Source organism: Odocoileus virginianus, chromosome 2, assembly GCF_023699985.2.
Source record: "Odocoileus virginianus isolate 20LAN1187 ecotype Illinois chromosome 2, Ovbor_1.2, whole genome shotgun sequence".
NCBI lineage: Eukaryota > Metazoa > Chordata > Mammalia > Artiodactyla > Cervidae > Odocoileus > Odocoileus virginianus.
In genome coordinates, this window is record NC_069675.1 from 86,895,991 (window position 1) to 86,917,620 (window position 21,630).

Genomic DNA, 21,630 nt, shown 5'->3' on the forward strand with positions numbered 1-21,630 from the left:
TAAGGAAACCGAAGAAGATGAATCAGTGCTATGCCTGGCCCTGTCTTTGGAGCCAATGGCCTGGAAGGCAGAGAACACAGCATACCTTTGTCTTCCCTGTTCTCACTGATATAAAGGACTTGTTCTTTTTTGCTTCATATTAAACTTTTTATTAAAACTGAGTCTTTACAATGTATTTAAAATGACATGTTCCACAAACAAATATTTAAGAAAAAAACCTTTTTTATGTATAATTATAATTATTGGCATACAAATTTAAGAACATAGTTAAAACTAAGCTAAATATTTACATGTGTGTATGTATACATATATATCTATATATATATACATGTATATATATATATATATCTCAAAATTTATATCAGTGATATGAAACACCTGAGCTTTAAGTTGCTGGTTTTCCAGATAGTGTGAAATACTTTTCATCCACTTTAGAAAGGATCCAGCCCACTGAGAAAGAATAACTTTGGTTAACAGACATTATCTTTCAAAGATCACATAGAGGTCTTCAATGAGATTACAATTTATCTTCAGAGGCTTCTTCCAAGTGGAGATCTGTCTGTGATGTAAGGAAGGATTCCCATGTAGCAAGACACTGTTCATAATAGAGGATGTTCTCCTCAGCCATATTTGTAAATACTGACTTGATAATCACTTTGCATGTTTTGTTTGCATCTTTATCTGCTTTCAGGGTATTATTAGCACACTCCACTTTATCTTCCAGTTTTCCAATCTCTTCCGTAAGCAGATCAGTATCTGCCTTTTGGATGTCAAAGCTTCAACTCTGGAATCCAGTTCTGCCTGTATTTGGTCTCTTCTTTTCATGACAGCCATTAACATTTCACTATAAAGCACATACTCATGTACAACAGGAAGCAGGGCCTCTGAGAGTCCAGACATCCGTTTTTTGGTGGCCTTACAGCATTTGTCAATGCAGCTGGCAACACTTTTTAGAGTATAAGCCAGATCTTCTTCCGATGCCAACCACAGAATACCAATTGGGCCACATTCTTTCATTTCATCGAAATATTCCCATTCTTCCTTGTAGATTCTCTGAGATATTTTATCTATCAAATTTATTTTCTGGCTAAATATTTCAATGAAGTTATTCATTTCAATGAACTCCTTGGGACGACTTTTAACTCCTCTCATTGACAATGCAACCACTCTATCTGTCCCATCCTGCTGAGTAATCCAGGCCCTTGCTTCTTGTGAGAAGAGAGTTCCCAAGCTTGTGCAGTAAGAAACATTTTGAAGTCTTCATTAAATGATGATCAGCAATCCTGTTCAAAAACTAGGGCAATCCCTTCCTGCGTGTCTCAATGAAGTCATCATTAAAGCGTTCCACCATTCCTTTCACTATAAACTTTTCTGGCAATGGTGGAATAATCAGAGTCGGGTGTGCTTCTTCCAAGTTTTTCTTTCAACCAAAGAAAATCTTGATTAACATCTCCTAACTTCAAATTCACTGGAGTCAAATTCCCCATGAGATGTCTTAGTAATAATCCTGTAAGTAATAAAAGTTTCAATTGTAGTAACATGGCTTTCAGGTTCATCGACTGTAATAAAAAGATCCTTCAAATCTGGCTCATCTTCAACCTTGACTTGATTTATCATTGATAAAGGGGATGTAGGCATCAGCGGGCTGAAGGAATTCGTGTCCATCAATGAGGCATCCTTACTGAACACCTTCCAGTCGTCCTCGTCCTCGTCCAGATCCAGCACTTTGGCCTGCAGCAGGGCGGAGGAGCCGATGCTGTCGGGGAGGAGGTGCGTCAACCCCCCGCCCCGGCTGTCCCCGCCGGCGCCCCCACCCGGAGGCCCCAGGATCGCGCCTGAGATGCCCGGCACTCGCTCTCCATCCCGAAGAGTGCGGCCCGGCTTCCCCTGGTCTGCCCACTGGTTCCTGCGCATCCAGTGCCTTGCAGGCCGCCGGCTCCAGGCCCACGTCCGCTGTGCAGACGCAGAACTGCCTGAGCCCTGATATGAAGGACTTGTTCTTTAAAGCTCTTGTTCAATACTGATAAACTATAATGCCATATGTTTTCAGGCTTTCCTATATTTATAAATTAATATGCAACTCCATACATACAGGCGAGTTATACTTCAAAGTGGACCTAGTTTTCAACCTCCAGATTCCTTCACACCCCCTTATGGTTACGATGCCTTTTACCTTTTGTTAGTGAAGTTTTTGACTGGCAGGTGCAGTCCGCCGATAACTTGTTTTTCTTTATAGAAGTCAATATGATCATTCAAGACTAGTCACTTACAGAAATATTGAAGTATGACTTCTTCGTTCAATAACTCATTTACCTGACAAAGAAAATTATTAGATACTGCATCTGATGAAATGTGGAAAATTAATTATAAAAGAAAAAGAAAAAAAAAAACTAAGACATCAGGTAAATAAGGCAACATTAGGTTATTTTATTGGCTGTGTTTCCTTTTCATGTGAAAAATCATTTTGCATATTGGCATTAAATGGACAGAGAGAGGAAAGGTCACTTGAAATAATTACTAACTGGGAATAATTTCAGAAGTGTGTAGCTGGTGCGTTCTTGGGTATATTGATGTTCTGTGTGTTCATAAAGCTGGTACCCATTTCACAGCTTACAGCATGAAATGTTATCTTGAAAATGAGACGTATAGTTGGGTAAGTCTGTCATCGGGCACTCGCCCTGCCAACAGCAGGACTAACAGAAGATAGCTGTGAGCTGTAGTGTGGACACTTGTCTCCCTGGGGGGTGGCATGTTTAGAATGTTCTCTAGGTGGGCTGGCAAGTCCCTAGCCATCTCCGGAGCATCAGCTTGATTTCTGTTTCTGATGGACTCTTGCCAGGGGAATGAGATGGTCAAGGAGGCTCACCTGGGTTCGGGTGCTATCCTTCAGATAATTACTAAGCAGAGTTCTCAGCCTGGCATTTCAGAGACAAAGCAATTATCAAAGTATAATTAAGTCACAGCATGAGTGAAATAAATTCACGTTTCACTAAATGGTTTACCTTAGGCATTTTAACTAATTCCAGCTATCTCTGTAGACACAGGTGTCCAAATTTCACAATTACAGTTCTACTCCTGGTTTAGTGATTGGGGCGCCATTTCTTCCTTTTCAGATAGACAGGCAGACAGACAGACACACACACATACACATACATACTGCTCAATCTATGTACATTATTGCCAAAGAGTTGACTAAACCTTTCACACTGCTGTTATTATTGCCAGATTTGCTTTACTTCTTTTTCTCTTATTGCTGCATTAGTCATGGGGCTTCTCCGGTGGTTCAGCAGTAAAGAATCCACTGCAATGCAAGAGATGCAGGAGACACATGTACCATCCCTGGGTCAGGAAGATCCTTTGGAGGAGGAAATGGCAACCCACTCCAGTATTCTTGCCAGGAGAATCCCATGGACAGAGGAGCCTGGTGGGCTACAGTCCATACGGTCACAGAAGGGTCAGACAAAACTTAGCAACTAAACAACAACATAACACATATATCATGCTATATATTCCATACATATATTTGGTTCTAAAATACCAAATAATCTTGGCAGCTTCAAGTGTAGCACCAGCTACACTAGAAACAGGTTTCCTAAAAAAATCTCTATGAATAGATATCTACTTGAGGCCATGATGCTGTAGCAGACAGACTCTGCCTGTCTCATGAACAGACAATGGATGGGACCCTCCTTCACTTCTTCCCAATGCGTGTGTTCTCCTGGAGCACTGTACTCCTTCCTGGCTGCCACACGTCAGAACACAGAAAAGCTGGGTGTACCCAGAGAAGGGTTAACATGCTTTAGGAAGGCAAAAGCTTCTGAGACGTGTCCCCTGAGAACAGAAGATTCAGGGCTTCAGGAGGGCTGTCCTCAAGCTTGTGAAGGCTGTCACAGCCAGAGGGTTAAAGAGTTCTCTGCAGCCCCCGAGGTTAGTGCCTGACTAGAGGGACATGGATTGTGTCCCAGGAACATGGATTTTCTAATAGAGAGTCCGAAATGGGACCATACTGTCTCAGGAGGAAGCAGGGTCCTGTCACCAACTCTCAGTGATGCTGAGAGTGAACTGATTGATGCTCAGCAAAAGCGAGTTCATGGGTGACAGGGAGGAGCAAGCAGAGCTTAACCATTGTGTGTCTGAGAAAGTGTGTGCGTGCCTCTGTGTGCATGTGTGTGTGTGTGTGTGTGACTATGTATCAGTTACACAGAAAACAGGGGCTGAAATGGAGGATCTCTTGGGGTTCTTATAATCCGGGTGCTGTAATAATTTCTGTGGGCAGGGCTTACTTCTCTACTTCCTGTTTTTTCATTCCCTCTAGTGAGTCCAGTCCAGTACATTGGTGGGTCTATTTTGTTTTTTCACACCTATGAGTGTACATACTTTGAAGGAGACCAACGTGGGATTCCGACATGCCACCTAAAACTCTGAAGGTTTTTCAGCTCATCATTTTCTAAAATAGAATCTTAGAAAAACCCCAAATGTAAAATGCTTTCCTCACCCAAAATGTTACTTACATTAGTGAACCTACAAATTTTACACATTTATTAGGCTTCAGTTCAGTTCAGTCGCTCAGTCGTGTCCAACTATTTGCGACCCCATGGACTGCAGCATGCCAGGCTTTCCTGTCCATCACCAACTCCCAGAGCTTGCTCAAACTCATGTCCATCGAGTTGGTGATGCCAATCAACCATCTCATGCTCTGTCATCCCCCCTTCTCCTCCCGCCTTCAGTCTTTCGCAGCATCAGGGTCTTTTCCAAGGAGTCAGTTCTTTGCATCAGGTGGCCAAAGTATTGGAGTTTCAGCTTCAGCATCAGTCCTTCCAATGAATACTCAGGACTGATTTCCTTTTGGTTCGATCTCCTTGCAGTCCAAGGGACTCTCAAGAGTCTTCTCCAACACCTCTGTTCAAAAGCACCAATTCTTTGGCACTCAGCTTTCTTTATTAGGTTTGGTTCGTGCTAACCCCCTGGAACACACCTGTACCAGGGTCACAGTAAAACTTCCCATCTGGAAAACTATGATGTGCTCACACAGACCTTTCGTTTCTGTGTTTCACAGGCTCCTGAGATGAGCAGAAGCCACTTATTCTCTGAGCATCATCTTTTACTTACTAGAAGAAGCTTGGGTGAGGCATTCAAGGAAGAAAAAGCATTTGCCCTTACTAAAAGCCAGGATTTTTATTATCATCCAAGAGGACACATAAAAGCCTCCAGTCTGCATTTGATGTGTAACATTTGTTTGTGTTGAGATGTCCCGGGTTGCTGATTTATATTCCAAACACTCTCTTCAAGCGCAGTCCACTCCTTACACATCTGCCTCCCAATCAGCATCCTGGTTTCCTCCCCTGACTTCACTTCCATGTGAGTGCCAAGGCTTTCTGCTTATTAAACTGCAGAGAGCTCAAATTTGCTATCAGACAATTGGACCTAATTGTCTGAGACGATTTACATCCATCAGTGCAAGGTTTATGGCTTTTCAGCCTCCGTGCAAGATGAATAAATAACGGAGCTGGAGTCACTACTTTGTTTTATTACTTGCACTGTGCAGGGGAATCTGAAAATAATTTGGGCACTAAAGCTTTGTCAAATAGTGGACATCTGTCAAGTTACAGGTTCTGATAGTATTTAGTAAGCTGTCCATTCATACCTTTTACAACTGCTACCATAAAACCAAGGAACTGAGATTTTTTTTTTTTTAAGTAAGGAATTCCATTAAAGATGTGAGAGTGAGTTTTACTTAGGGGATTCACTTTTTGGTAACATGGGCTTCTGTTTTCTTTCCTACTAATCACCTCCTCACCTGACTCACACATTCCATCCTTTTACTTAAAAAATAGATACAGAGGAAGTCAATATCACCCTTGACAACTTGCTGCCTTGATTACAAACCAGATGGTGGGCTCTGACCGCATTCTCTGCCACCTCACTTGCACTTGAATTGGTGAGATGGTCTGCCAGCTCTGGCTTTGACAAACTTATTTTAAAATACTTTAAAATATCTTGAAAATTATATTGCTCACTCCTTCTGGGAAAGTGTTTTCATAGTTAAATAGTTTTTACTGTTTGAAAATGTCCCCAGACTCAGATTTACTTTTATATTTATCTTTACAAAGCCATTTAGACTTGATGTTTTTCTGACCCCATCTTGCACATAGAGCTAGAGAACCAATGTTGAATCCATGTATTGAAAATGACCCATCAACATTGTTTGGTAAATCTGTAGTTGTCTCCTGAGAAATTCTTGGATGTATCACCAAACATGAAGGACAGAATCAACATCAAACTCCCCCTAGGCTTAGAGAGAAGAAAGTGGGAGCCTGGCTAAACTTCCCCGAGAAAATAAATCACAAGGCCACACATTTCAGATAAAAGTGTCCTTGTGTCTCCTTCTCCATGATGATTTTATGTCACCTGCCATTTATCATGAGAAAATAGGCCATCACGGAGCTCAGATGTCACGGACGCATCAGGCGCCCACCAAAATGAGGATGTGAGATTTAATAAATGTCAAATCAGTACAAACCCACCGACTGTCTGGTTTGGTGACTGAGTGCTCAGATGTAAGCAAGACAGTGTCACCTGGCTTCAGGAAGCTGCAGTGGATAGTATTCATGGACACATGTCACGAGGACATACAGCTTGGGGTCTGTCACATCAGCAGGCATACAGAATAGCACAGAAACAGAGGCAAGGAGCCACTTACTTAGAGGAGGTTGAGGAAAGTGTCCGCAGACCTCATCTTCGGGACCAACCCGGAAGGATGAGCTTAAGTTTGCCAGGAAACCAAACTAATGAGAGAGCCAACTGTAGAAGGTACTCTGCTCAGTGGTCCATGGTGACTTAAGTGGGAACAGGGTCTAAAAAAGAGGGGATGTGTGCCTATGTATAGCTGATTTGTTTTTCAGTACAGAGGAAGCTAGCACAACATTGTAAAGCACCTATGCTCAAATTAAAAAAAAAAAAATGAAGTGTGTTCTGATGGAGCCAGACCAGAGTGAGGCTGGCTGCGGATTTCCGGATTCAGTTCAGTTGACTTTTGTCTTCGTCCTTTTCCTCCTCTCCTGTTACTGTTGCTAATCTCTTCTTCGCTCTTCTTGATTTTAAGGGTAAACAGTGCTGCTGACTTCACAAATTCCTTGTGCTCCCTTAGTCCTGCCCTGCAGGATTTCATCCGTGGAAAGGCTTCAGCTGTTCTGGAATGCCTCTCCCTCCACCCCCTCCTACCCTCCACCCCCTCCTACCCTCCACCCCCTCCTACCCTCCACCCCCTCCTACCCCTCCACCCCTCCTACCCTCCACCCCTCCTACCCTCCACCCCCTCCTACCCTCCACCCCTCCTACCCTCCACCCCCTCCTACCCTCCACCCCCTCCTACCCTCCACCCCCTCCTACCCCTCCCGCCTACTCCCCCCAGAGCTGCAGGTCCCACAGTCTCCTCTGGGCTGCACAAAACCTCTCATGGGAAGAAGCACCCGTGGTGGGATTTTCCTCTTTCTGAGTCCAACTATCTGCTTTGGATTTGAGCTCTTACTTGTATCTCGTTTTCAGGAAATACCTTTATTTCACATAGAAGAACTTTAACTTGAATTTAAAATAAAACTTGTGCTATTGAGGTCTCCTATTTCCTGTTTATGTGCTCAGTCATGTCCAACTCTTTGTGACCCCATGGACTGTAACCCGCCAGGTTCCTCTGTCCATGGGGTTTTCCAGGCAGGAATACTGGAGTGGGTTGCCATCTCCTTCTCCAGGGGATCTTCCCCACCCAGGGAACAAACCCAAGTCTCCTGTGTCTCCTGCATTGGCAGATGGATTCATTACGGCTTGAGCCACCTCTAGGTAGCTTCAAATATATGCAAATCAAGTTGTTATGGTGATTCCCACAAGAAAGCATATACTCAATGTGATAATAGCCATAAGCCTTTAAAACCTTTGGCAAGAGGCAAATACACAAAATCAAACAACTACCTATAATGTTGGCTTATTCTTTCAAAAGTTGACATCTGTTAGTGTTTGATTTCCTTTTTCAAACCTTGTAATATTAAAAAAAATGCAAGGAAACTAGGGCTAAATGTTAGATTTTCTGTTTCTGTTTGTTTATCTTCTCTTCTATTTCATTACCTAAGTCTGATCTTGCTGGATTTCTCATGTAACTTAAAAATTGAGCTAATTATTTTCCTAAATCAGAAATTAAAAGTATTTAGCAGAGATAATTTGTTCAAATGTCAGTTCCTAATAAAAACCATAGGTGTATAGTACTTGCCTGTATTGTGGATCATGATGCTGATAATAACAGGTAACAAACAATGATTTTGTAAAGGGATCAGGTCACTGTTTACTGGGTACCTACTCTGTGAAAGCAGCTAAACTACTACTAATAAAATATGTCACCTTTTATTCATCCTGCCCCACCACATAGCCATCTTATCACAGAATTCAAAGAACATTGATATATAGACTGGTTACAAATTTGCCTTATTTTTTTTTTTTTATTAACTATCTGCCTGAAACAATCGATTTCTTAGAAAACTCTCTTTCACACTGAAGAAAGTAAATATATGTTTTTTGAAATCTGTTAAATGACATTGTTCGAGAAAACTTCCTCTATGATTTCAATATCTGTGTTAGTCTTGGCTGAGGCACACCCACTGGAATATTATATACTTTGATATCAGTTTGGTCCCTCAGAAAATGCTTTCACTAAATTCTAGCTTACAAAATTGTTATAAGAAACTGCCATGCGAAATTCCCTATTGCTACATGTTAAATACCATTTCACGGGGACAGGATTCAACATAGCCTTCAGCAATATCTCTGTCAAGTTCAATGGGACTAACTTTTAAAGAAAAATCCAGAGTAAGATTATTATAATTGATTAAAATCAATACATATATAATATAATAAGATGATGACCCAATAGTATCATGTTAGTATATCAGATAATTTGTTTGGAAGATATTTCTGTGTACTCAATTTAAGAGAATATCAATTTAGGAGGATATAATAGAAGTAAATGCATCTTCTTTCAGTTTGGCGTTATAATTTGCAATGTATGTACTTCAAAACATGTTGTCTCAATTTTCCTTTATAGCAATATCATGAGATTGTCAGGGAATTGTAATTACACATACTTTCCAAATTACATATTTTTATGTGTGATGAAGCTTTATTTCAGGGACAGCATGAAGGATTTTTCCTATGATGATTCATTTGCACAGGAGCAGTTGTATATCAAGAAAGACTGGAACTTGACCTCAGGTTTTCTCCTTACTTGTGTAATATTAGGCATATTTAAATTTGGAAATATCAATAAAATTATTGTAAGTGTTAAAATTAGTCTTATTTCTGTGCTGGACCTGGAGCGGGTAATAAACAATGAGAAAGAAAACATGGTATTTATACAATACAGTGACAGAAATAGACATTGTGTGCTGGTGTTTGCCCAGAGACACTGAGATCAGCATAAAGAATGGGTGGACACTGCCTTTGCTATTCAAAGAGATATTAAAAACAACAAGCAAAAATCCACAAAGATCATGAGGTTCCATTTTATTGCCTGAGCACTGGCTCCTTCAAGTCAAAACTATTAAAATGGAAAATACACAGATTATTATTTTTTTGATTCTACAATCACATTCTGGGAAACTCATATAGAACTTATTGCAACAGGGCGTCAGGAAGCAGGCATCAGGGCGTTCGTTACAGCACTGTTTGTGGAGGCTGAACAGCCTTACTATCTGTTGGTAGGGAAATGTTTAGAAGACATATGTTTATCCATATTAAATTCATACTGTGGAATCATATGCAGGTATTTAAAATGGATTATCTCTGTACCTATTGACATTAAGGCATAGCCATAAACACTGAGAAAGCAAATTGCAGAATAATGCATATAGCACTGTATAGTATTATAAGAATAAATAAAAGCCAAATCAATATATTCATATATATATATATGAGTGTATATGTTAGAAAAAGTATAGAGACAACTACTGAATGGTACTCAATGCCAGCTTGGCATTGAGTAGGATTGAATCCAGTAGGATTGACTACAGTAGGATTCAATGCCAGCTTCCTTAGGAAACTGGATTGTAGGAGTCGGCAGGGAAGCTTTTTAACTATATCTCTGTGATATTTCATTATTTACAATGCAAGATTCATCACTTTTTCTGTACGAATCTCCTATGTTTTTCCAATGCTTGAGTGCATGCTAAGTCACTTCAGTTGTGTCCAACTCTGTGAGACCCCATGCACTGTAGCCTGCCAAGCTCCTCTGTCCATGGGATTCTCCAGGCAAGAATCCTGCCATGTCCTCCTCCAGGGGATCTTCCCGACCCAGTGATCAAACCTGTGGCTCCTGCATCGCAGGCAGATTCTTTACCACTGAGCTGTTGGGGAAGCCCCATATATACACTACCGCGTGTGAAATAGATGGCTAGTGGGAACCAGCTGTATAACATAGGAGACTCAGCTCGGTGCTCTGTGATCACCTAGCGGGGTGGAATGGGGATGGGAGGCAAGCTCAGGAGCGGGGAGATACATGTATACACACAGCTGATTCACTTCACTGTACAGCAGAAACGAGCACAACATCATAAAGCAACTATACTTCAATAAAGAAGAGTACCGTTATCATATATGTTTACACCTGTTAGAACTCGTCTCTCTTCCCCACCACCCCATTATCAACACAGAAGATATTGCTCTGTTTGTTGTTGTTATTGTTAATGAGTATTTCTGGTATTTTTCTAAGATCTGGCTATAAATGGATAAAGATTTAACATTTTTAATGGACTCAGTCTTAAGTTTTTAAGTTTTTTGTCCAAGAAGTAAGAAACTATTCATCTTATTCCACGTTGTTTCCACATTACAAAGGAGTGTCTAGTAAAGGCACTTAATAAATGTGTTTGCAAAAATTTAAGAATGAATTCTTCTCAGATTCAGAGGCAGACTGAGATTTAAACCTCAGCTCCTGGGTCTGTTGTAAAGATTAAAGTCGGTCATTTATCTGACACAACATTATGCAGAGTCTGGCGCATAGTAGGAAACTGATACTTATGTAATTTTTCTTAATAACTTCCCAATTAATGAACACTTAAGAGAAGGATATTTTCCTTTAATTTTTTTAAGGTCTGGTAACAAATCACCTGTTATAGAAATTCTGGTGATTTGGAAATAACCAGTTTCCTCAGATACTTTTCCAGAGATCTAGTTCTTCAAAAGTCAACACATTAAGACAGCAAAGTGAATTAAATTCACAAGATAAGTCTTGAAGTCTTGGATCCTACCTGCTAATTCTATGTGGTCCATGGCTGCTGGAATTGCTCTCTATTAATAGGACTTGGGATTTGTTGTCTTAGTATTTAATTACTGAGATAATTAGGGAGCTCTGCCTAGATCAGACATAGGTTTTTAGAATCTAAGTTCCAAGTTTGCATTTGAGGACAGACCTCTACCATTTTTGGCGGACTACAGTCCATAGAGGGGCAAAGAGTTGGACATGACTGAGCATGCATGCATGGCTATTAGATATAAGTCAGGCTTGTTTTTGACTTAACATTAGTTGAAAATGCGTTAAAATGATTTCTATTCTAAGGAAGCATTTTTTCTCATTTAAGTAGGGGGAGTCACTCAAGCCATGAAGAACCACCTCTTGGATTATAAACCTTGTCTGTCTCCAACATCTTTACAATATTCAAGTCAACCTCTTACAGTAAGAGATTGAATTTTTCTTTTTTTGCACTGAGATGGAATGTTTCCTTCCTTCTCTGTTTCACGAGGGACTCTCGGTCTCCTGGTTATGAATCACATGTTTTTCTGCCAGCAACACTTTGGTTGTTGAAATATTCATACGAGATCCTGGGCTCCTGTTCCAGCAATTCGCATGAGAGCAAAAGCTGCTATTCTGAGTACAGGGTGAACTTCAACTCAAGTAAAGCTTTGGCACTGATTTCAACTTTGAGGATTGCCCGATGTAATAGGAGATGGTTTTCCCCATCAGTGCGCTGAATTGCAAAGCTGGGCTTTGGGTGAACTATCCAGTTGTAGACCCGGATACAGATGTTTCCTGCAAAAAGTTTCATGGAGTCAGTATTCTAATGAGACCAGGGTCTGAAAAATGGTGCCCCCACGAGCAGGTGGTCCTGCTCTGCGCACAGGTCTGGAAGCACCAAGGAGCTGCTCCCAAGCAGCTGCAATGCACCTGGTGTCTCAGTCCATATAAGACTCTGGCCTCAGTGTTCTCCCTCCAGGCAGTCCCAGTGCTGGCAGCTGTTTATAGAATGAAAAAGTGAAAGTGTTAACTGCTAGTCTGACTCTTTGCAACCCCATGGACTATAGCCCACCAGGCTCCTCTGTCCATGGGGATTCTCCAGTCAATTTCATAGAAGGGGATGTCTAAACGCTTTAAGATGCTCAGTGTCTATTCTCACATGCTATACACAATGTCTACACTACAGAGAGTATGCTCAGTAGCTCAGTCATGTCTGACTCATTGGTGACCCCATGTACTGTAGCCTGCCAGGTTCCTCTGTCCATGTGATTTTCTAGGCAAAAATACTGGAGCGGGTTGCCATTTCCTTCTTCAGGGGATCTTCCCAATCCAGGGATCAAACCTGCATCTTCAGAGTCTTCTGCATTGACAGGCAGATTCTTTACCACTGAGCCACATGGGAAGCCTACACAACAGAGGGTGTGTGTATGTACACAACAGACGGGTGTGTGTGTGTGTGTGTGTGTGTGTGTGTTAGTTGCTCAGTTGTGTCTGACTCTTTGAGACCCCATGGACTGTAGCCTGTCAGGCTCCTATGTCTGTGGCATTCTCCAGGCAAGAATACTGGAGTGGGTAGCCATGCTCTGCTCCAAGGGATCTTCCTGACCCAGGGACCAAACCCGGGTCTTCTGCATTGCAGGCAGATTCTTTACTATCTGAGCCACATGGCAAGCTCCAAACAACAGAGCGATAACAGCCTAATGCAGGCCTTCATTATGCTGTATGATTCCATTTGCTGTTCTGACTTTTCTGGGAGGATTTTGGAATCAGTTCCTTCTAGAAATTCATCTTTGTGCCTAGGTGCTAGAGTTAGGAAACATACCTGAAGCCTGACTGGAGCATTACTTTCCCCTTCCCTGTCTTATTATTGAAGGTATCAGAGGAAAAATTTCCCAGGTGGCTCAGTGGTAAAGAATCTACCTGCCAAACAGGAGACACAGGTTCGATCCCTGGGTCAGGAAGATCTCCTGGAAAAGGAAATGGCAACCCACTCCAGTATTCTTGTCTGGGAAATCCCATGGATGGAGGAGCCTGGCGGGCGACAGTCCAAGGGGTCGCAAAGAGGCAGAGCACAGGTGCATTTGGTGGTTACATGCTGACCACAAAATGTGTGCCGGTGGTGAGCACAGGGCAGAAAAGAACCACTTGCAAGGAAAGCCAGCCCTTTCTGGGGCGCAGAGGAGCCTGCATCCAATGTGACATCTCTCATCTTGATCAGAGAGACGCCAGGGCAGCTGCTCTGGCCACGAGCCTTCTTGGCTCTGGATTCTCGGGAAAGAAAACACAGTTTATCACCCAGTGCTCCGCTCTCCCCTCCCAGCCCCAGCTGCTCTGGTGTCTTCCACTGAAAGCAGAGATGCTGTTCCTCATTGTACATATGGTGCGAAGATCCCAGATGAGAGATGCGAACGCCTAAAATAAATACTATATGAACCCAGAGAGGCAGAAGGGCCCCTGGGAGTTAACAAATGAAATGCCCTTCAGCCTCTGACACGTCGGAGCTCCTGCGCTGGGCGGCTTCACGCCTCATTGTGCTTGGATCAGACGCATGGCTCCGGCCCCAGGCAGGCTCCCTGTTCAGGGAGCGAGGCATGCTGGGAGAGGTGTGTCCCCTGGCCGGGCAGTGGGAAGAGGGGGTGAAGGAGGGTGGGGTTGATTCACCCCATATATGGGGAGTGGGGTGCCTGCTGCCAGTGGACCCTGAAATCCATAATAAGATGTTCTTTCCGCTCGCAGGGTGCTGTCATTTGTTTTGTAGCACGGTATTCAGTGCATGTGTTTCATGGGCAATTATTCTCAGCAGGCTGGTTAGAATTTACAGAATACAGCAATAAACAAATCCTTCTTCTAAGGAAGGAAGAGCACTGGAAAGCTGAGTGACCTACCGCCGCTCTATGTAAACTCTGAAGCTGGCTTTCTGTTTACGGAAGGATCAACAGATGAAGCTGGTGTAACAGAGCAGAAGCCATGATGTAGCCTTCAATCATGCTAGCCTCCTGCTCCACTGAGTAAGAGAGTTCTCAGCCCAGAAAAAGTGCAGCAGCATTCACGGGGGCACTTGTGATTAAAAATATGAGCTGGCGGCCTACGGTGAGAATCCAAAATTAATAAAAATTGGAAACTGCAATAAAACTGGAATTATTGAGGAAAACGTTAGTCTGTTTGATTTGAGAGAAAACATCAAATATGTCTAAGCAGAAAAGGAATAGTCATAGTCCTTTATTTTAATTCTCTTGTCCTGAGGAAAGGTGAGGAAACATTTCCAGGTGTGAAAGTGGTTCAATTTCAAGATTCTTGTATTCATAAAATTTTCTATGAGGTCACTCGGATCAAATGGCAAAGCAGAAGGTGAAAAAAGAAATGAATGCTTTTTATTTATTTATTTGTCTGTGATGGTCACAGCAACATCACATGAAATATTCATTCATGTCTGTGTCACAAGAATAGAATTTATAAGCTTCAAGCAAAAAATATATTTTTGTTGTAAAGCAAGAATTCAAGATGTACACATTGCACAGTAGTAAAAAGTAACACCAATGTTTCTCAATTCTCCTTCTCTGAATTCAGACAGGATATGCTGGGGATTTAAACATTGCATTTTTTAAATGTGCATCTGGTAGTGATTAAGATGTGAATAGGGGGAGAGAATTGCTTATTCTGAGCATAGACTGTGCTGTTACTATAAATAGGGCACGGTCTGAGAGGTCTTCCACTTTTCTTTTATGTCTAGCTTGTAATTCTTTCATTAAAATATTAATTTGTTTCACTGATGCTTACCTCTGAGTGACATATTTCTAGATTTCCTGAGAAGCTGCTATTTGAATGTTCTTTAATGTGCTCCTTTAAATAATTTATACAACTCAAGCTGTCTCTGTGAGGCATGGAAAAAATGAATCACTTGGACCAGATAACCCCTCAAAACATTTTTGGAGATTCTGAATTTGTTGTCAAGCACTGATGATACCGTCTGAGCATCTGGGGAGGGACTAGGAGGTAAGTCTACCAAGGAGATGATGAACTCTTAGCAAAATGAACGAGGGCTGCCATAGTGGACTCTGTTTCAACATAAACAGATGCCACTCATAATGACCCTTTTCCCTCAACTTTTCAATTTCATTAAAATCAACCAAGCAATGTTACCACTGTAATTGAGAGAAAGATGTTAAGTAGCTCACTATTTCAGTGTAGGGTTCTACTGACATTTTTTTCTAAATATCATAGATATTTCAAAAAAGAAACCCAGGAAAGCATGGCCATCCCTTGTGCATACTGGAGAAAACCTTACAGCCTGATCCTCTTGCAGGGGCTGATTTCTTCAGATGTGTTCATGTCCCACCAAGGGACTGCTCGCCGATAGACAAGGAGTTGGAACCCAGAGGAACCAAGAGGTCACGGTTCCTCTTGGAGTTGAAGACACTCAAGCTCTCACCTCTTTCCCCTCATCTCTGAGTCTGAAGAGAACTGAGGATCTGAGGGAGCAGTGCAAGAAGGAAGCCACAAACCACAGGATCGCTAAATCCCCTGCCTGGCTAGAGAGGAACACAGTCCAAACCCCAAACATCCAGAGGCAAAGACAAGGAGCCTCCCGCTCAAAGGCCGGAGGGAGCCCATAAGAGACGACCATGGGGGCAAAGCGAAGGCATTTTCTAGACGGCTCTTTGGGCCAGCGTTCAGACACCATCCATGGTCTTGGCGGGCTCCAGGGTCATGGCAGGAAAACCCAGTGCAAATGAGGGCCTGTAGCTGAACCCGCGACCCTCGTCACTGTGAGAGCTGCAGGCAGAGGTGAGTGAGGAGCAGAACTGAGTGACCAGGACCCTGAAGAGCCCAGCACCGATCAGTGCTCTGGGCTGGAGCCATTTATTAATATTTCCAGACTGCTCACAAAGCACCCGGTCAGATACTGGGTTCATGAGTGAGTGCATGAGCCCCAGCCATCTAGTCATGGCCTGTGGCCAGTCACGTGAGGACCGTCCCATCACAGAATTTCTGTGAATGTAACTTAGGCCTGCGTTTCTCCAACATCGGGCTTTCGTGTATCGTCTTCACAATGTGTGCTTTGTTGAAATTATATATACAGCAGAACTGTTCTTTAGAAATGTAACATAATTGACATATACAACCTTAATAGCTGCATTAAAAAATATAAAAATTTTAAAAGAAAAAGGCCAAAAAGAGAAAAAAGATTTAAAAAAAATTTTAAAGTAAACAAATGGATAGTTGATTTTAATTAGAAACTTTATATCATGCATTGCATCAAAAATATTATTTCAATGTAGAACACTACCCACATATCAAGGGCTCATTAACAACATGTGGCAACATAGCAGAAAGTCCAGCATGCTGTGATTTCATTAATAGTTTCTTTCATTAGACTGGATTCTTTTACTTTAAAATTTTCTACTCTGAAATGAAAATTTTATCATCACAAAATACTGTATATTGAGGTGATGAATATGCTTTTCTACTATATGTGATTACATAAATACTAAAATTAAACAGAATATCTCCTTATAAACTATTTTTAATTAAATAATGAGCTTCCCCAGTGGTTCAGTAGTAAATAATCCACCTGCAATGCAGGAGATGCAGGAGATGCAGTTTCCATCTCTGGGTCAGGAAGATCCCCTGGAGGAGGGCATGGCAACCCACTCCAGGATTCTTGCCTGGAGAATCCCAAGGACAGAGGAGCTTGATGGGCTACGACACAACTGAAACGACCGAGCACAAATTAAATTATATTAAATGTTTATATTAACTACATATGGCCAGGCTCCTTGGATCATGGGGATTCTCTAGGCAAGAACACTGGAGTGGGTTGCCAGGCCCTCCTCTGGGGGATCTTCCCAACCCAGGGATCAAACCCAGGTCTCTCATACTGCAGGCAGATTCTTTACTGTCTAAGCCACCAGGGAAGTCCCTAAATGTATATACTAACCGACCATGATGCTTGGAGGGATTGGGGACAGGAGGAGAAGGGGATGACAGAGGGTGAGATGGCTGGATGGCATCACCAACTCGATGGGCATGAGTTTGAGTAAACTCCGGGAGTTTGTGATGGACAGAGGCCTGGCGTGCTGCGATTCATGGGGTCGCAAAGAGTCGGACACGACTGAGCGACTGAGCTGAACTGAACTGAACTGCATGTAAGACACTAGTGTTTTACATATCAGACACAGAAAGAAATCTGATCTAAGCAATCAAAATTTTACCTAAGGAGCACCATTGTATCAGAATTTTTTTTTTCTGGGAACTTCCTAGAAACTAGGTGAAATGAAATGATTTCTATAATACATTCTGAAAGATAGAAATAAAAATTTTATTCTGGATGAAAGTTAAACATATCAAAAGTCTAAATGGGAACTTTTGATAAATTCATTTTTATAAAAGGAAAATGAAGAAAATATATTTCAAATACAGAACAGACATTTGACATTCTTTGATTCAATTTTTAAAAATATTGGCTTAAAAATTTTTATTTTCAAGATTTTGTCTCTGTTACAGAAGTAATAGTGCTTTTAGTATTTGATGTTGCATCCCACATTCATCCTCAGTTTATTAATTTTATCAATTTTGAAGATGTTTTAATTTTCTGAATCTACAACTATGCCACCCCTAAATAATGACATTTTTTGGCATTCTTTGATGAAAGGCCTTGATGCAGAGATGCAGGAAGGTCAGCAAAGCTGAAGCACAGCAAATGCATGGACAACACCATCTGGGCACATAAGAGTCAAAGTGCTGAGAACCCAAAATAATGAGTAAATCTTAAAAACAACCACTATGAGGGAGAATATACATCCTATTCATTAGAGATCAGGTGAGTGACGGCTGATTTAATCTAAAATTCTAGATGTAAGCTAGAAGTTAATAGTAAAAATAACTTCGAGGATAATGGGCACCAAAACATCATGTCCAGAATACAGTGATTTATTCCTGCTCCTCTCTAACCTTCCCTCACCTGCTTCTGCGGAGCTTCCTGATGAATCCTCAGTTCAATCACCTCACTCACCTCAAACAGGTAAAAGTCAGGCCACAAGAACTGCCAGTTATGCTATTTGAGACTATTAATAACTGGGGACTGCAGGTGACCACAGGGGGCTCTCTTGATACCAGACTCATCACTGCACCCACCATTGCCACCACCGTGAGCATAGGCCCATGGTTCAGTGCATGAATCAACATCCAGTTTTTGTCTGGTTCAGAATCAGAAGTTAAAATAGAGCCATCAATTCTTGTTGACACAGAGAACTTCCCTCCGGGACTCTGAACTGCTCCTGTCCAGCTCTGAATTCCATCCAATTTTCTCCTGTACATATGAAACCTCGCTTCCTGCAGACACTGTTTTGAAACTTGCAAATATCCAAAGAAAACCTTGCTTTTAAAGCATGGATCAAGTGTCTTTCACCTTTTCATCATTCCGACAGAGTATACCCATAAGAATAAGGCGATAAATATAAAAGCATATGTTATGAAAAAGAGTTTACAAGGCCCTTGTCATGAGAGGAGCCTAGATGCTCATCTATTGTGAAGCATGTCACTGCGGATCTCTCAGTTAACACATCCCCCTGCAAGGGGAGGGCGAACTACAAGCTGGAACCTGAAAAAGCATCACCAGAGGGCATGGCTCACCTTTTATCATCACCATCACCATCATTATGATGCTTATCACCATTGTAGACATTGAGAGAACACCACAATTGAAGTGTTTGCACATGTAGAAAAGTTAGGCTCTTTTCTTTCATATTTCATGAGACTTAGAATAATAAATGCCTTTCACTAGAAAAACACATTCAACTCTTGTCAATTTAATCGTGGGGCTAGAATTATTTTCACCTTTGTTGTGTTGCTATTTCAAGAGGGGAACTAAATAAAAGATGACTAAAATCATATTTGTTATCATATTGTTAGCATGTTGCTAGGGTAACCTGGGTGGGTATTCAGTAGGTTGATTAAACATTACTTATAGATTTTCCAACATTTTTGCAATGTCTGAGAAAATAAAAACATTTCTATAACCCATCCCTTGATGGTGTTTATATCTATTTCATGGGTTACATTCCCTATTCTACTGTTCTAACCATCTTATATCTTAACTGCTAAGTTTTGTCTGGTCACATCCCTGATCTAGCTGCCAAGTTCTTGACATCAGGTATTTCTGATTTAGATTTTTGTCAGCTTGTTGTTGTTGTTAAGTTGCTAAGCTATAACTGACTCTTTGGGACCCCATGGACTGCAACATGCCAGGCCTCCCTGTCCTTCACTATTTCCCTGAGTTTCCTCAAATTCATGTCCATTGAGTCAGTGATGCTATCCAACCATCTCATCTTCTGCTACCCCCTTCTCCTGCTCTCAATCTTCCCCAGCATCAATGTCTTTTCCAATGAGCTGGCTCTTTGCATCAGGTGGCAAAAGTTTTTGAGCTTCAACTTCAACATCAGTCCTTCCAATGAATACTCAGGATTGATTTCCTTTAGGATTGACTGCTTTGATCTCCTTGCAGTCCAAGGGACTCTAAAGAGTCCTCTTTAGCACTACAATTGGAAAGCATCAATTCTTTAGCACTCAGCCTTCTGAATTAATGTTGGCCTTTTTCCTAATCTAGGACATCTTCTTTGTCATTTACCGTGTGTGCACACACGTGTGCGCGCATGCACGTAAGTAAATGTGTGTGGCTCCACTATATCCAGCAGTGATAGGATATCCATATGTGCTAGTGTCTTAGGGTGTTTAGTCTTTCAGGGATATTTGCACTTCAGTAGGGATCACCTGAATATTGAAAACACTAAGCTTTCAAAGTCCAATAATGCTGGAATTTGGATTTTCAGATAGAATTCCTCCTTTCTGCCAAAGAAATCATCTACCTTGACCATGTGTCTATCTGGTTGGCCTGGCCTATGCAGGCTATTTTTACAGAGTCTTGCTCTCAGCCAGGTTAGGTTATTATTATTGCAAATGTTTTGAAAACCATAAAGTCCTCCATATGTATGAGACTTGATTTTATATACTTACCATTATGATGTGGCAATTACTTTTTGTGGATTTGTGTTACACAGTTTGAATGAGATGGTTTGGGCTTAATAATGCCTTGTAGAAATCATATATCCGAGTCCCCAGGAGGAGACTCCGGCTGTTATCATCAGCGCAGGAGAAGGCAGGGATCACCTGGGCCATAAAGTGTCCCTGGAACTCAGCGGGACCGCTCAGCTTCTGCCCACTGCACGGCCATCTTTGTAGGGACACCAGAAATGTTCCTTAGGTGACTGAATTAATTCTGTAACTGAAGGTTCATGTGGGCAGGGCACTGGCTCTATGCCACTGTATTCCAGGGCCTTGTTGGCAAAATATTTCTTTCATTTATCTCAAATTTTATTTTTTTGAGTACAAATAAATAATTTTTTTAATATTCAAAAACATTCATTCTTGGTTGCAATATTGTCAGTAATAACTAAGTTTTAGAACACCAGAGTTGTCTATTTTCCTTGAACCTAGAATGTTCTTTAATAATTTATTTTTTCTTTTAAAATTTCTAATTAAGAAAACAACTTCTCTTTGGATTAGTTACCACTTTTAGAAATAGCAGCAATTCAGATCTATGTTTTGTTTTTTGTTTTTTTTTTTCTCATGGAACTTTTCAGCAAGTCAAGAATGCACATGTTACGGGATGTAACAGAGAGGGGAGTTCAGAGCAACTTTTGGTTTTGGGGACTCAGGGTCACACATGGTAACACATTCACATTCACCTTCCTCTTCTCATCCACACCCTGCAAAGACCCCCATTTGTCCCTCCGGAAGAAAGGAGAGGCGTTAGACAGCACAGCGTGTTGGCCTGGCTGTTCTGCTTCGAGGTCTCCAGGGAGGTTTCCTTCAAGAGACTTTCAGCAGCTCAGATTCCTGCTTCCACAAATGCTTCTCCCACTTGCTGACCACATAATCCTGAGGTTTGCAGGGATGTCCTGACACCTAGCTTCTTCATTTATAAACTGAAAAAAATAGGAGACAATCTCCCCCTGCAGTATGTACCATCACTGGGGTTCTCGCGAGCAGATGTGGAGACTGAGTTTGCCATTTGGGATGTTTCCTGAAGCTGAACATCTGGCAGGGAGCAGGATTGGTCAGAAAGAGAAGGGAACCTCACTGACAGCGAGAGAAGGCTTCTCCATGCCTGCAGAGTTGGAGAAGGAAATGGCAACCCACTCCAGTATTCTCGCCTAGAGAATTCTCTGGACAGAGGAGCCTGGTGGGCTGCTGTCCATGGGGTCGCACAGAGTCAGACACGATTGAAGCGACTTAGCAGCAGCAGCATGCCTACAGAGAACTTGGTGGCAGACATCATGCATAGACGTCTCCCTAAGTGACATGGG

General features: G+C 41.8%; 1 pseudogene; it reads right to left on the minus strand.

Annotated features, from left to right (window-relative positions):
- Window positions 1-457: 457 nt before the first annotated feature.
- Window positions 458-1,862, minus strand: LOC110139375 (sorting nexin-7-like; annotated as a pseudogene).
- Between the last annotated feature and the right edge of the window lie 19,768 nt (window positions 1,863-21,630).